The sequence below is a fragment of the Pelodiscus sinensis genome, chromosome 17 (genome assembly GCF_052426305.1).
Source record: "Pelodiscus sinensis isolate ZL-2025 chromosome 17, ASM5242630v1, whole genome shotgun sequence".
Lineage (NCBI taxonomy): Eukaryota > Metazoa > Chordata > Testudines > Trionychidae > Pelodiscus > Pelodiscus sinensis.
This window is the reverse complement of record NC_143068.1, coordinates 33,824,186-33,839,489: the sequence shown is the minus strand read 5'-3', so window position 1 is coordinate 33,839,489 and position 15,304 is coordinate 33,824,186.

Below are 15,304 nucleotides of genomic sequence, written 5' to 3'. Positions count from 1 at the left end.
GCAAACGTGGGCACGTCCGCGGGGCCGGGGTCGGCGGGAGCCGTTTGCCACCAGGTCAGGGCTGAGCTGAGCTCAGGGTTCAGGGGTTGGGGAGCAGTGTTCCCCAGGAGCTGAGCGCTTGGGCGACCACCCAGGGGAGATTTCAGTGCTGAGCAGCTGATTAGCAGAGTACCCAGAGCTGTCTGGTTACTCCTTGAGGCCTGGTGCTTGGGGTCTGTCTCCTCCCACCGCATCCCCAGCGCAGGGAACCACAACAGACCCGCCTGTCACATTACGGGATTTTTAAGGGGAGCAGCCAAATTACTGCTGCACCGATGGGGGAGGGGGGGTGTTTTCCCCAGAAGTGGATACAAAGGGGGCCATGTGAGGTGTCACATGAAAGCTTCTGTTCTACTGATTCTGTGTGTGCTAGTCATGTACTTGTGTGATATCTGTATGTGGAGTTAGAAACATGGACTCTGGAGGGATGTCACGTTACTGGATTTTGAGGGGAGCAGGCAGATCACTGCTGCACCCATGGGGGGGGGGGTGTTGGCCCAAAAATGGTATAAAAGGGGGCCATGTGAGGTGTTGAATAGAAGCTCACTGTCTGCTGATCCTGTGTACGCTGTACATGCGATTGTATAATGCCTGTGTGTGAAATTATAAGCATGTACTTTGTAGGGATACTGATTATTTCCTGCGTGTGGTTGAGCAGTGGGCAGGGCCCGGCCTATGGACATGCTAATTAGCGAGGCCCTGTGGGACAATGGCTCTCAATGGGCCAAGGACACACCTAAAGACTGAGGGCTGCCAGCAGGGAACACAGAGATTGGCCACTGGCCAGGTGACCTGCTGCAGCCAAGAAGAGACCAGGAAGGAGGGATAAAGAGGCCATGTGGTCGACACCATCTTGTTCTTCAGCTCAGCACTTCATCCCAGAGGCAGCAGTGCAAAGATTGAAGGGCCAGAAGGAGCTGTGGACCCATCCTGATCCCAGGATGCGCAACAAGGACTTTTAAGCCAGCAGCTGTAACATCTCTGCTAGAGCCTGCATCGAGAACTGGGAGATTCGGTGCATGTAACGTACTATTCTTTAACAACCTTACTCTCCTGCTTTTCTTTATTGTAGTAATAAACCTTTAGATGTTAGATGCTAAAGGATTGGCCCAACGTGATTTGTGGGTAAGGTCCAGAGGGTAAATTGACCAGGGATCTGTGGCTGGTTTCTTGGAACCAGACAGAACTTGTTCGGGGTAGGTGGGATTGGGTGCTAAGACCCCCCCACCTGTGTATAGGCCCGGGGCCATCAGGGGCACGGATATTGCTGGGGTGTCGGAGGGGTTTTGCTCGGGAGGCTTCAGGCAGGCGGCTGGAGCGCTCTGTGGGACTGGTTTGTGGCCTGTTTGGAGAGGTCACCAGTCGGGGGGCTGTAAGGAGCTCCAAAGTTGAGCAATTTGCCCTGAGTGGACACCCTCAGCTGTGCCCAGACTCGGCCCGGTCCGTCACAAGGGATGCTGGAAAATTCTCTGTCTGTGGCTGAGCAACGGGCAAGGGATGCTCAGCCAATGGCCATGCTAATTAGCAAGGAGACAATGAAGCTCTAGGTTCCAATACACACCACAGGAATGTGACTGATACCTGAAAACCAGCCAGGCCGAAGGGCTGCCAGCCTGGGACACTGGGATAGGGCGTTGGACTATGTGACCTGCTCTGGCCAGGAAGATACCAGGGGAGGCATATAAGTGCCATATGGCACCCTCCATTTGGTCTTGAGTTCAGCTCCTGATCCCAGATGCAGCCTTGCAGGGAACAACGAGCTGGGAAGAACCGTGGACCCATCCTGACATAGGATGGACACCAGAGACTTTTAAGACAGCAGCTTGTAACATCTCTGCCAAGAGCGTGCACCGAGAATTGGGTGATTCGACGCATGTCATGTATTATCCTTTAACAGCCTCACTCTCATGCTTTTCTTTCTTTTAGTAATGAACCTTTAGACTGTAGATTCTAAAGGATTGGTTCAATGTGATCTTGTGGGTAAGATCCAGAGTGTAAATTGACCTGGGAACTGTGGCTGGTTTCTTGGGACCAGAAGAACCCGTTCGGGTGAGACTGGGTTCTCTAACCCCTCACCTGTGCGTTAGGCCTGGGGCTGATTGGGGCACAGGAAGAGCTGGGTGTCAGAGGGGTTTTGCTCGTGAGGCTTCTGGCTGGCCAGATTGGCAGCTGAAGTGTTTGCTGTGACTGGTTTGTGGCCTATTTGGGAAGGTCTCCAGTCTGGGGCTGCAAGGAGCCCCGAGTATGAGCAATTCGCCCTGAGCGGATGCCCTCACTGTGCCCAGATGCAGCCCAGTCCGTTACACCGCCGCCATGGGAAACCGCAGTGTGATGAACTGACCACAAGGGAGAAGGTGCATTGACCCCGCTTTTGAAAGAGAGGCAGAGGTGTTAAGTGACATGACCAAGGGCCCCCAGCAGCCCAGTGGCAGAGCTGGGATTAGAAGCCAGTGCCTGCTTTTCCTGTGGCCCTGAGGGGTTGCGCCCCTGAAGCCAGCCCTTCCTGTTCCCTCTTGCGGGCTGGCTGGGATTGTTGGAGAATCTTCCTGAAATCAGCCCTTGCCGATCTTCCCCATCAGCCCGTCTTGGCCTGACAATGCTCCCCGGGTGCAGAGGCAGAGGCAGGGAGCTTCCGCCCTCCCAGACAGCCCTCCCCTTCCTTCCCTTGGCGTTTTCCAGGGCGCCCTGAGGCAGACACAAGCATCTCTTGTACGTGGGAACGGGATCCAGCACCCCCGGGCCGTTGCTGGAGGCTAAGGGTTGCTTTCCCTAGGGCAGAACGTTAAAGGCTGAGCCCTCTGTGGTGAGAACAGGGCATGAGGCACTGAACCAAGCAGGCTCCAGAGCAGCTCGGCAGTTCCCTCTGCATGTTCAGCCTGAGGGCTGGGCTGGGCAGCGCCCGGGGGGCACCAGGAGGAAGGCAGGTCTGGCTCTCCTCACAGTAGTACCTGCGTTTGCAGCATGTCTAGAAGCAGGAGCGCTGGAAACTCCCCCTCTCCTTGGAACGTGCGTAGCCCAGATTTCTGGCGAAGTCACAGAGAGACCCTGGAACAGCCCCCTGCCAGCCCAAACGCCCAGCGCCTGAAGGCATCTGCTGCCCAGCTCCGCAGCTGAGCCTGGCTCAGTAACAGGCTGGACCAAACCTCTGACTTAGTCATAGAATCCTAGAGCTGGAAGAGACCTCAGGAGTCATCAAGTCCAGCCCCCTGCTCTAGGCAGGACCAATCCCAACTAAATCGGCCAGGGCCTTGTCAAGCCGAGACTTAAACACCTCTAGGGATGGAGATTCCACCCCCTCCCTCGGGAACCCAGCCCAGTGCTTCCCCACCCGCCTAGGGAAAGAGTTTTTCCTAATCTCCAGCCTAGACCTCCCCTACTGCAACTTGAGCCCATTGCTCCTTGTTCTGCCACCTGCCACCACTGAGAACAGCCTCTCTCCAGCCTCTTTGGAACCCCCCTTCAGGCAGTTCAAGGCTGCTCTCAAATCCCCCCTCACTCTTCGCTTCTGCAGGCTAAACAAGCCCAAATCCCTCAGCCTCTCCTCATAGGCTCCAGCCCCCTGCTTTGCCCAGTGTCAGGAGACCAGAGGCCGGTCCTGTCCCAGGGCTCTGTCCAAGGCTCGCCTGGGGGGTTCAGGAATAGGGCGCTGTGACGACACGTTGGGATTTTCCCATCTCCTGCACCCCGAAATGGCATGAACAGACTTCACCAGCCAGTAGAATGGAGGTTGTTTATTGTTCCTCCAGCACAGCGCAGCACAGATGTAATCTGGTTACAGGAACTGGGGCTAAGAGGCCTCAGTGCCCCCCTTGAGATAGGGGAGTCCCAGCCCCCTCCCCAGCTCCTTCTTCCCTGCCTTCCAGCCAGGAACTAACCAACTCTCTTCCAGCCCTGCCCCCCAGCCAGGGCAGCATTCCCCCTTCCTTTGTTCCTCTCCATGGGGGGGTGTCTGGCCATACTCGTTTGCATAGTGACTCATCCTGTTTTGCTGGGTCGTGGTACCCACGGCAGCCAGTGGGGGTTACCCCAGAGCCAGCAGCATAGAAACCAGCCAGGTACCCCCACTACGTCACAGGCGCGCAGGGAGCAGAAGCCACATCGGGCTGGCGGTGGGCATTGCCCGTGTGTGAAGGGCTGTTGTGGGGCAGCAGGCCCCGCCAGCCGCCTGATCTCTGCTGCCCCGCAGGCCGGTGCCCACTGGGGGAGACGGAAGAGCCGAGGCTGCTCTGTGCCCATTGCCGAATGGAAGGGGTGGGGGTGAGCAGAGCTGGCAGTTTGGGCAGGCAGGGCAGGGCTGCCCGGAGAGCCCCACTCGCTAGCCGGGCGCTGGGCCCTGCTGGGGCTGGTCTCGGCCCCGCTCTGGGCCCTCGGGGAGCGATGGGTCAGCCACGGAAGGGAAGAGCCACGGACAGGCCAGACGCCCCCCCTCACGCACGCTGGGCATGTTCTAACTAGGCCAAACCCGCCTCCCCGCAGGCCTGGTCCCTCCCCCGTTAGCTCGTGGGCCCCGGAGCGTCGCTGCTCCAGGCATGATCCCGCAGCCCCCCGAACAGTGCTCGGAAACGCCCGCCCCCCACAAGCCCGGGGGCTGCGGGGCAGTTTGCATCGTGGAAGGAGCTCAGGGGGCGGCGGATACACCGGAGTCATGGCTCCCCTCTGCACCAGGTCGCTGGCTCCTGGGCTGACAGGTCTTGGCCGCGCCTGGCTCTGCCAGATGGGAGCGAGAGACCCTGCCCAGGTGTTGATGCTGGTCAGTGGGGAAGGCTGCACCAAGCCAGCGTGGCCCTGGGTTCAAACCAGCGCCTGCAGACGCCCAGGAGCAAGCCCGGCGAGCGGAGGCCGGCTCCTGACAGCCCGGGGGCCAGCAGCAGGACTTTCTATTTCAGCAGAACCGAGAGCGCCGCCGGGACTTCCCCAGGGTCTAAGCAGCTGCAGGGCCACGAGGCCCGGCGGTGAGGAAGTGGAGGGGTTTCCCAGCTGCACCCACACTCTCCCTGGGGGGCCGGGTCTGCTTCCCCCAATGCCTCCGGCCGCCCCCGGCAGAGCCCAGTTACCCGGCGACCGGGAGCTCAGCAGGAAGGAGCTGCCTAGCGCCCTGCCTCAGCTCGCCTGCAACCAACCAGGGCTCCCAGCCCCCCTTTGAGGCCCAGGCCCTTGTAACACCGGGGGGGGGGGGGCCCTACATCATGGCGCCTCCTGCTGAGAGCAAGGCCTCAGCCTGGGAGCTACCCCAGCTCTGCCTGCCTCTCCCCGGTCCTGCTCTAAGTCAAGCAGCCTCCAGCTTCCCTGGCAGCCAGGACCCTCCTGCTCCCCAGCTACAAGAGCATCTGCTCTCCTTTGGCCAGGAGCCCGTATTTATACAGTCCCTGCTGGGCCCTGATTGGCTGGAGCTGCCTCAGCTGCAGGCTCCACAGCCCCAGCCCTCTCCCTGGGCTGTTTTAACCCTTAAAGGGCCAGTGCGGGGCAGCCGCCCACCACAGCCCTAAGTGCATCATCTCCCCCAGCAGCTAGAACGAGCGACGCTTCTGCGCTTTGATCCCGCTGCTCCGAGCCCGAGTTCCCTGTTAGCCGGGCATCGGGCAGCCGCTCCGGAGAGATTCCAGTGCTGCCGGGCTGAGGGCCCGCAGCTGGGTTTTTTGTTCCTGCTGGTGGTGCACATCCCCACGGGCCGCGGTGCCCTTAGTAACATTTATTCCGCATGCGGATGGGAAAGCTGAGGGGGAATATTGCTCGGAGCCTGGGGCTGCTGGGAAAACACCCTTTTGCGCAATGCACCCTCCTCCCGGCCCCTGCACGCTGCCTTCTGCACGCAGGTTCAGGTGTGGCTGCCGTGCCAACCCTCCCTCCCCAGGACCGGAAAACTCTGAGCAAGGTTTGTGGCTGTGGAGGAGGAGAAGGAGGAGGGAGCCAGCCCGCGGCTGCCTGGGAGTGTCTGTGCCCCGCACGGTGGGATTCCCCTCCCGGAGGAATGACTTTCCCACTGGCAGCTCAGTTCCTGGTAGCATGCTGCTCAGCTGGGTGAGGCCGTTTTCCGGGAAGAGCTGGCGGCAGCAAAACCCCTTTCTCGGAGGGACGTGGCAAAGGGAGTGAGAAATCAGGGGGATCCCTGGGGCAGACACCCTGCCCGACACCCTCCCGTGCCTGCCGCGTCCCCCTGCCCCTGAACACAGTAGGGGGGAGGGCAGATTAAAGCCCCAAATCTGGGCCCCCCGCATGCTGGGGAAGAGTCACATCTTGGCCGCAGCTCTGCTTGTAAGGGGCTAGCGTGCCTGGGAAGGCAGCAGACAGACAGCGTCAGGGCGGGTGAGGACCAGAAGGAAGCCGGCGGCTTTGGAGGGCTGGGAGTGACTTCCTGAGCTGGCTTCACAAAGAGACGGTGCCGGGGTGACGTAGGGAAGCTACCTCCACGGGGAACACGCATTGGGGACGGGGCTCCTTGATCCAGCCGAGCGGGTGCTAACGTGACCCACTGGTTGGAAACAGAAGCTGGGCGAATTCAGACGGGGAAAAACGGTGTAAACATTTCAACGGTGAATGATTAACCCTCGGAACCATCTACCCAGGGTCGCGGTGTGTTCTCCATCACTCGCGCGCCTCACAGGCAGACTGCCTGTTTTCCTAAGGCCTACACAAGGGCGTTCGTTTGAAATACCCCCCTTCTTTCGAAATAACAAGCGGCGCGTCCGCACGACCAAGCCAATTCCTTTGAAACCGGGACGCCTGCTTTCCTCGGGGCAGAGCGCTTACTTCGCAGTAGCGGCCGTGTGGACGCGCCGCTGCTGCCCTTTCGAAATAACCACTCCCCCGAGTCGGTGGAAGTAATGACGCTCCAGCGCTCCCGGGGGTGTTGTGGAGGGAGCGTGTCCACATTTAACGGAGCTGCCTCGGATGCATTTCGAGGCTCCCCCGTAGAGGAGACAGGCGAGTTCGGTGTTGTAAAATCGGGAGTTATTAAGTTGAATGTAGCTATTTCAAAACAATTGCCTAGGGGAGACATGCCCTACGACAAGGGGGCCCCTGGCTTGCCTGGATCTGGCCCCCAAAGCTCAGGGTTCCCCCCCAGAATTGGGGAGGCCACACTGGCGCTCCAACCCCCCACTGCCCCACCACAGGTCTGGAGCACACAATCCGTCAGCTCCCCCCCCCCAGCCTCTGCTGTGCCAGGGGAAAGTGGGGAGTGTCTAGCTCCTCAGCATGTGGCCCCCGATTGATTTTTCTGTGGGTCAGCGCCCCCCTCCCACCCAAACACGGCTCCCCCCCCCAGCTTAAGAGATTTGCTCTGGGAGCTCCTTTGGGGAAGTTCTCTGGCCGTCTGGTCCTGGAGGCTGCAACTCCCTCCCCAAGGAGACTTTCCCCTTCTGTCAAAGGCTGGTCCTGGCCCAAAGCGAGGGCTCTCCCTCTTCCCACGGCTGCCTGGTGTCCTCGCCAGGTCCCCCGCACCGGCACCCTCTCCCCCCGCCTGGCCAGGCTGCCCTTTGGGAGGGGAATCCCCCTCCCCCAGCATGCACTGCACCGCTTTGACGCGTTATCAGCTGAGCGCAGCCACGAGACTCCAGCCACAAGTGGTTCCTCGGGGGCGCTCTGGCTGCCGTGACGCCCCCCCGGTTCTGCTAGGAAGTCGCCCGCCCCCCCGCTTTGGAGCCGCTGCTGACGTGTCCCTCCCCCTCCGACCTCTGGTGGCTCTTCCTCTGCCTGCTCAGAAAGGGCCCTCCCCAAACAACCCCCATCGGGAGGTGCCCCAGAGCCAGCTCCGGGCCGGAGGCACCAGCGTGGGCCCCGCCCCTGAGCCGGGCCAGCGAGCGGGCCCAGAACCTCCCACAGCAGGGCCTGGCAAAGGCTCCGACGTCCCCGGCCTCTCTGGCTTCGCCGCTGACCCAGCCAGTCCTGGCACTTGGGAGTTTGGGAGTCAGGGGGTCACCCAGGGCCCAGCCCCGCTGGACGCCGGCCCATTGGTCGGAGCTGCCGGGTGGCGCCTGCTGAAATTGGGCTGATCCCTCGGACCCCTCCCGGATCTAGAGGGGGAACCGGCCCTGCGCCGCATCCACGGGGCAGCTGGCTGCATTGTCATAAGGACCCGCTCTGCCTCCAGTCCGCCTGCCCGGGGCGGTGGGCCGGGCTCCCCCGAAGGGTTCCCATGCGTGAGCGGAGGGAGTTTGGTCGTGGGGACCAGTATTGGCGCCACGCGTGCTGGTTCGGACGGGCACCGCATTTAAATGGTTGTGTCAGAAAAAACGCGGAAACGAGGGATAATTAACACGGTGCGGGACCCTGCACCCACCCAGCTTGGCACCCTGGTCTTACACCCACCTGCACCCAAGAGCTCCCAACCCCAGCACCCCAGCCTGTGCCCCCTTTGCCACTGTTAGAACATTTGATTCTGACCCCCCGCCCACGGGTCGCCCGGCTTAACACAGAGACGACACACAAGCACCACGCACAACCTAACACAACACACTGCTGACCCCCGTTAACACAATCTACCGTAACTACACACTAATGCACAACCTAACACAGCCTGGGAATCGAAAGCCCCATGGGAACCGAAGGACACACAAGCTCACACACAACAAAGATGCCAACACACACTGACCACAAACTTGGACGACACAGAGAGGGAAACTAATAATGTACACTAAAAATGGCCACGCTCTCCCAACACACAGATGGAAACAATACACACATTAACCCAGTCCCTAATTCATAACACATGTACAGAGGAATATACCTCGAAATACACAAATATTCCAGTCTCTCAGCCCCACACAAATACAGGTCTACAATTTGAAACACACACCCCCACAGACACCCCCCTACACTGAGGCTACATCTACAATATGAGTTTTGCTGCAAGAGCCTATGCAAATTAAGCCCGGATTAGCATTTTCTCGTGCTTCATTTGCATACACTCTTCCGATCTGTTTTTGTGCTAGGGGTCTTTGCGCAAAAAGGAAACATCCACACTGCTTGTTTTTGTGCAAAAACCCCTAATGCAAAAACGGATCGGAAGAGAGTATGCAAATGAAGTGCGAGAAAATGCTAATCAAATAATCATATTTGATCTGAGGAAGTGGGTCTGGCCCACGAAAGCTCCTCACCTAATAAACCATCTTGTGAGTCTTTAAAGTGCTACATAGTCCTGTTTTTGGTTTCAGCCACACCAGACTAACACGGCTGCATTTCTGTCACTATACATTGCCAGGGCACGCAAGTACTGGTTTCAAAACCCTACCGGATCTAGCAGGTGGCAAGTTTTTTTGGGGAGGTGGGAGGGAATCCAGACACGTCCCAAGACTTCTGAGAAATCTTAGGTCTATGAGATCAACCGTCCAGACTACAGCCAACGAGACGGCCGCCTGCCTATGTGTGTGTGATCCGACGCACTTTGATCGCATAGGCAGTGTGGGGTTCTTAGACGCACATGCTAATGCGTGACAGGGACCGGTTATGTATATTTCTGCTCCTGGCACACCTGTAGGTGTCATTTATTGCTACCTAATATATGCAAATCTATGTGAGATTAGATATTGAAAGAATGATCTATGCTGAGCGGAGAGTGTGTCTCCTCCGACTCACGCAGTCATTCGCGACATTCTACCAGTCTGTCGCACCCCCCGTTGCTCTATGGGTTATACTTACAGTGCTGGCTTCACCAAGGCCCTGCCGCTGACACGCCGCAGCTGTCTCCTCCGCCGAGATCCGTCCACGAGAAGGCGACTGTGGCCATAAGTCGGGTGACAGAGAGGCCTGGGTGGAGAGGCTGCCGGTCTATTTCACGCGGGGCCAACATGCGGCGGCTCAGGCCCCAGCCCTGGATGCCAGAGGAGCAGCCCTGCCCTGGATGAGCTGAGTAGCCACCGAGCGGCTCTGCAGAAGAGGTGGGCGGGCCTCAAAATCTGCGCACCTTAGCGGGGACACAGGTGGTGGGTTCCCTCCGCCAAGCCCGGTGACGTCCCCTGAGGGCAGCCTTGCACTGACACGGCGCCCGTGGAAAGGGGCAGGAGCACAGGGTCCCCAGGGTCGGAGGCAGCTCACTGTCGCAGACCCCAGGTGACCCCATGGAGGTGCGGGGAGTGGCGCTGCATGGTACCCGGCTGGAAACTGGCACCTGGAGCCCCGTGCCACCCCTGCCGTGCGCGTTAGTGCTGGCCTGGCTGTGTCCTTAGGGCGTGGGTGGACGTGATGGAGGATGGCGCTGTGTGTGCCAGCCCTGGGGCAGCCCTGTGCTCCTCACGGCCAGCAGCAAGGTCCAGAGGCCTGAGCCTGGCTCTGGAAGCCAGGACCTTGCGTATCTCATCCCAGCTGGCTGCAGGGTTCTGTTCCTGGCTCCGGGCAAGTCACTTCCTGTCTCTGTGCCTTTGTTTCCCCAAGTGCCACTCCTCTTTTCCACTGAGCACTGGTGTGCACTAGGGAGTTTGTTCAAAATAACCCCCCGTCTTTCGAAGCAGCGCGTCCGCACGACCAAGCCCGTTCTTTCGAAACCAGGATGCCTGCTTTCCTCAGCGCAAAGCGCTTGTTCCACAATAGTGGCCGTGTGGACGCGCTGCTGCTGCCCTTTCAAAATAACGGCTCCCCAGAGTCACTCGGAGTGATGACTCCCCAGTGCTCCCGGGGCGCTGAGTTGAGGGAGGGCGTCCACAATAACAGAGCCAGCCTCAGACGCATTTCAAGGCTCCCCCGTAGAGGAGACAGGCTATTTGGAGAGTTCTTATTTCAAGTGTAGTTATTTTGAAATCATTTCCTTGTGTAGCCATGTCCTGAGCGGCCATGGGCGTTAGCCATTTGCGTACTGTCCCGTGTTATTCTGACTCTGGGGTGTGTTTCGCTGATTTGCCCTGGTGCCGGAGTCAGCCTGTTACTTATGCCATTGCCTAGTGGTTAGAGCAGGTGGCAAGACAGCATGGTTCTATTTCTACTTCTGCGGCTGATTAGCTGGGTGACCTTAGGTAAGTCCCTTACTCAGCCGTGCCTCAGTTGGCCTATCTGTAAAATGGGGATAGAAACTTCCTGGCTACATCTAGACTGGCATGATTTTCCGCAAATGCTTTTAACGGAAAAGTTTTCCGTCAAAAGCATTAGCGGAAAAAAGTGTCTAGATTGGCACGGACACTTTTCTGCAAATGCACTTTTTGTGGAAAAGCGCCCGTGCCAATCTAGACGCGCTTTTGTGCAAAAAAGCCCTGATTGCCATTTTCGCGATCGGGGCTTTTTTGCGCAAAACAAATCTGCGCTGTCTACACTGGCCCTTTTGTGCAAAAGGACTTTTGCCCGAACGGGAGCAGCACAGTATTTCTGCAAGAAGCCCTGATTTCTTACATGAGATCGTCCGTGTTCTTGCGGAAATTCAAGCAGCCAGTGTAGACAACTGGCAAGTTTTTCCGCAAAAGCAGCTGCTTTTGCGGAAAAACTTGCCAGTCTAGACACAGCCCCTGGGTGTAAAGTGCTCTGAGATCCTCCGAAGCCAGGAGAACACCAAAAAGGAGTAAGAGCTTGTGCTAAAATACCCCCGCAGGAAGCCCGATCAACTTTTCCTTGGTGATCAGCTCGAACAGGCAGAAAATGTCTCTCCTTCCCAGGGAAACTGCTGGAGAGATTTCGCCCCAGTGAGTGGCCATACTCCGTGTCTTACTACGCCTGGCTCAGACAGGACACTTCTCCTTGCAGCGTCGTGCTAGCATCTCCCGCTCGCCTCCCCACTGGGCCAGCAAGACACCCCTTTGAACCTCACAGCAATGGCCCCGAGATAACAGTGAAAATCCACCTGTCACCAGCTACCATCTGGTGTCAGCCATGTACAGTGAGAACGGCTGTGCGGGACCCAGGCGAGCAGGCCGGTTCTCTCCGCGAGAGGCAGATGGGGACAGCGCGTCGATCGCTATTGGCCGGGATGGGTAAGAATGGGGTCCCCCACTTCTGTTTGCCAGAGTGAGGCTTCCCTGTTCTGTTCACCCCCTCTGGAGCATCTGGCATTGGCCGTTGTCGGCAGCCAGGACACTGGGCTAGATGGGCCTTTGGTCTGACCCAGTATAGCAGGGGTGGGGGACCTAAGGCCCAGGGGACAGATGCGGTCCCTGGCTTGCCTGGATCTGCCCCCCAAGCCTCAGGTCTCCTCCCTCAGCATTGGGGAGCCCTCACGGGCACTCCAGCCCCCACTGCCCTCCACCGGACTGATTTGTCTGGGGGTCAGCAGCCCCCGCCCCAAAAAAGACTCCCCATCCCTGCAGTCTGGCCACCCTTATGGAAATATCTATTGCTCTTTGCACACCCAAATCAATATGGAGAACTCCCAAGGGCGCACGTACCTGGGCTTGCTGATTACGTGCAAACCAGCCTCCTGCTGCTCTGAGTGGGCGCTGGAGGCTGTAACCCAAGGGACACAGTGAGGACGGTTCAAAGGCTGGGCCGGGCTTTAAAAGTCTCCAGGGGTAGCTGTGTGACGCTGTAACTTTAAGAACAAAGAGCCGTCTCGTAGCACCGTGGGGGCAGGGCGACACAAGGACATTTTTTCGAAATAACGACATTTGAAATAGGAAGTCCTGAAATAACAAAATCCAAATAGCGCGTCCCCACTACGGGGGTGCCTTGCCATGAGTCCGAGGCAGGCCCCTTAATGTGGACGTGCTCGACTCAGTGCCCCAGCAGGCACTGGGGGTCATCACTTCGAGTGACTCTGGGGAGCCGTTATTTCGAAAGGGCAGCAGCGGCGCGTCCACACGGCCACTATTGCAAAATAAACGCTCTGCCCCCAGGAAAGCAGGAGTCCGGATTTCAGAATAACCCTCCTGTGATTTTGAAATAACGGGCGTGGCCGTGTGGACGCGCCGCTTGTTATTTCGAACTAACTCCTGGGTGTAGACCAGGGCTCAGAGACCAACACAATATAGAGAGAGAGGATCGTGTGCTTTCGTGGGCAAACCCCACTTCCCCAGATGTGCAGAGCAGAGAGAAAAGGGGGGGAGCTCACAATGTATAACAGAAAAAGAAGGGAGAGGAGGGAAGTACCTGCCAGTTGTGGAGCTGGTGCTAATTAAATATGAGTCAACACTGCGACACTGTTGCAAAAAATAGATTCTGGGCTGCACTAACAGGAGAGTTGTGAGCAAGACACGAGGAGTCGTTCTTCCGCTCTGCTCTGCGCTGATTAGGCCTCCGTTGGAGTGTTGTGTCCCATTTTGGGCACCGCATTTCAAGAAAGATGTGGAGAAATTGGAGACGAGAGCTACAAAAATGATCAAAAGTGCAGAGAACATGAGCTATGAGAGAAGAATTGGGCTTGTTTAGTTTGGAAAGGAGAAGACGGAGGGGACATGAGAGCAGTTTTCAAGTATCTAAAAGGGTGTCACAGGGAGGAGGGGGGGAAATTGTTCTACTTGGCCTCTGAGGCTTGGACAAGAAGCAATGGGTTTAAACTGCAGCAAGAGGGTTAGGTTGGACAGGAGGAAAAACGTCCTACCTCTCAGGGTGGTTAAACACCGGGATAAATTGCCTCGGGAGGTTGTAGAATCTCCATCTCTGGAGACATTCAAGAGCAGGTTGGACAGACACCTATCAGGGATGATCTGGATGGTGCTTGGTCCTGCTGTGAGGGCAGGGGACTGGACTCGATGACTCTCGAGGTCCCTTCCAGTTCTGGTGTCCTGTGATGCTAAAGGACACGGCACGATTCTAACACTCCAGCGCACTAGGCACTACAGACGTTCCAAGCTTGGTCTTCCTCTATTCTCTCCTGGCTCGCTGGGAATGCCCTGGTTCCTTTCCTGCCCATCTGGGAAATAAACACGGGCCACGTTCATGTGTCAGCACCCCGCAGCGCCCCCCTTTCCTGGTTCATTAACCAACACCAGTCCTCACAGGAACCCTCCAGGCACCTGCTGCCAACTTTGCTCATGACCGAAACTGACCAGGGCGCTGAAATTGTCAAAGGGTTGGCTGCCTGCAGAGGGTTTGCAGCCAGGGCCTGGGGTGCCCAACCCCCTGAGTCCGGGATGAGCTCAGCTCTGCCTAACCCAGCTGGCTGTTCATCAGCGCGTGTTCCAGGGAAAAAGTCCGGAAGGAAAAAGAGCCGCTCATCACCCCGAGCAGGATGAAGGCAGCGTTTCTCTGGAAGGAACTGCCTGGAACGGGAATGGCTCAAAGATCACGCTGCTCCTGTGTCAGGGAAGTGCTCAGGAAGGAGTGTCACAAACTTGGCAGAGCTTTGAGGATCCCCAAATGCACAGGGAGCCCCCTTGCTTTGCACCCCCTCCCCTATTCGTACAGCACTGCAGCCCCCCAAACCAGGAGCACTGCACGGGGCTCCCTTGGGAACCGTTCTGCTGCTCTGTGGTTTTGGAAACGTGCTCTCTCCCCCCAGAGGCCCCTAGATCCTGCCGCCCAGGGAATAAAGGAACCGGCCTGAGAAATAACATGGGCTCTGCCTCCCACTGAGGGACGGTCAGAAGAAACCGACAAAGCTCCACTCTGCACAAGGGATGGAAATGCTTCCTCGACCGCTCCCGCTGCAGGGCCGAAAGGGGCGGTCTTGCCAGCTCTCGCTGCCCTGGTCTACGCCAGGGAGTGATTTCGAAATAGCAAGCGGAGCGTCCACTCTGCCAAGCTTATTTCGAGACCGGGACTCCTGCTTTCCTCGGGGCAGAGCGCTTGTTTCGCAATGGCCCTGCGGCCGCACCACCGCCGCCCTTTCGAAATAACCACTCCCCAGAGTCACTGCAAGTAAGGGCTCCTCAGTGCTCCCAAGGCGCTAAGTCGAGGAGCGCGTGCACAGTAACGGAGCTGCCTCGGACTCATGTCGAGGCTCCCCCGTGGTGGGGACAGGCCGGTTCGACGGGGTGATTTCGGGAGGGATTTTGAACGATTTGGAAATCATTTCCTCGCGGCGCCCTGCCCGCTGGGACTCAGTGAGCGCAGCAAACTCTTCCGGCTAGATCCCAACAGGCTTCCTGTGTCTGGCTATGTCTAGACTGCAGACTTCTTTCGAAAGAGGCTCTTTCGAAAGAGAGCGTCTAGACTGCACGGAGAAATTTCAAAAAAGCGGCTTGCTTTTTCGAAAGAAAGCATCCAGTGAGTCTGGATGCTCTCTTTTGAAGAAGCCTTATTTACATACAAGAGGAACTTTCGAAAGAAGGCGTTCTTCCTCGTGAAATGAGGTTTACCGCCATCGAAAGAAAAGCCGCGTTCTTTTGAATTAATTTCGAAAGAACGCGGCTTGAGTCTGGACGCAGGGGAAGTTTTTTCGAAAAAACCCCTGAGTCTGGACACAGCCTCTGTG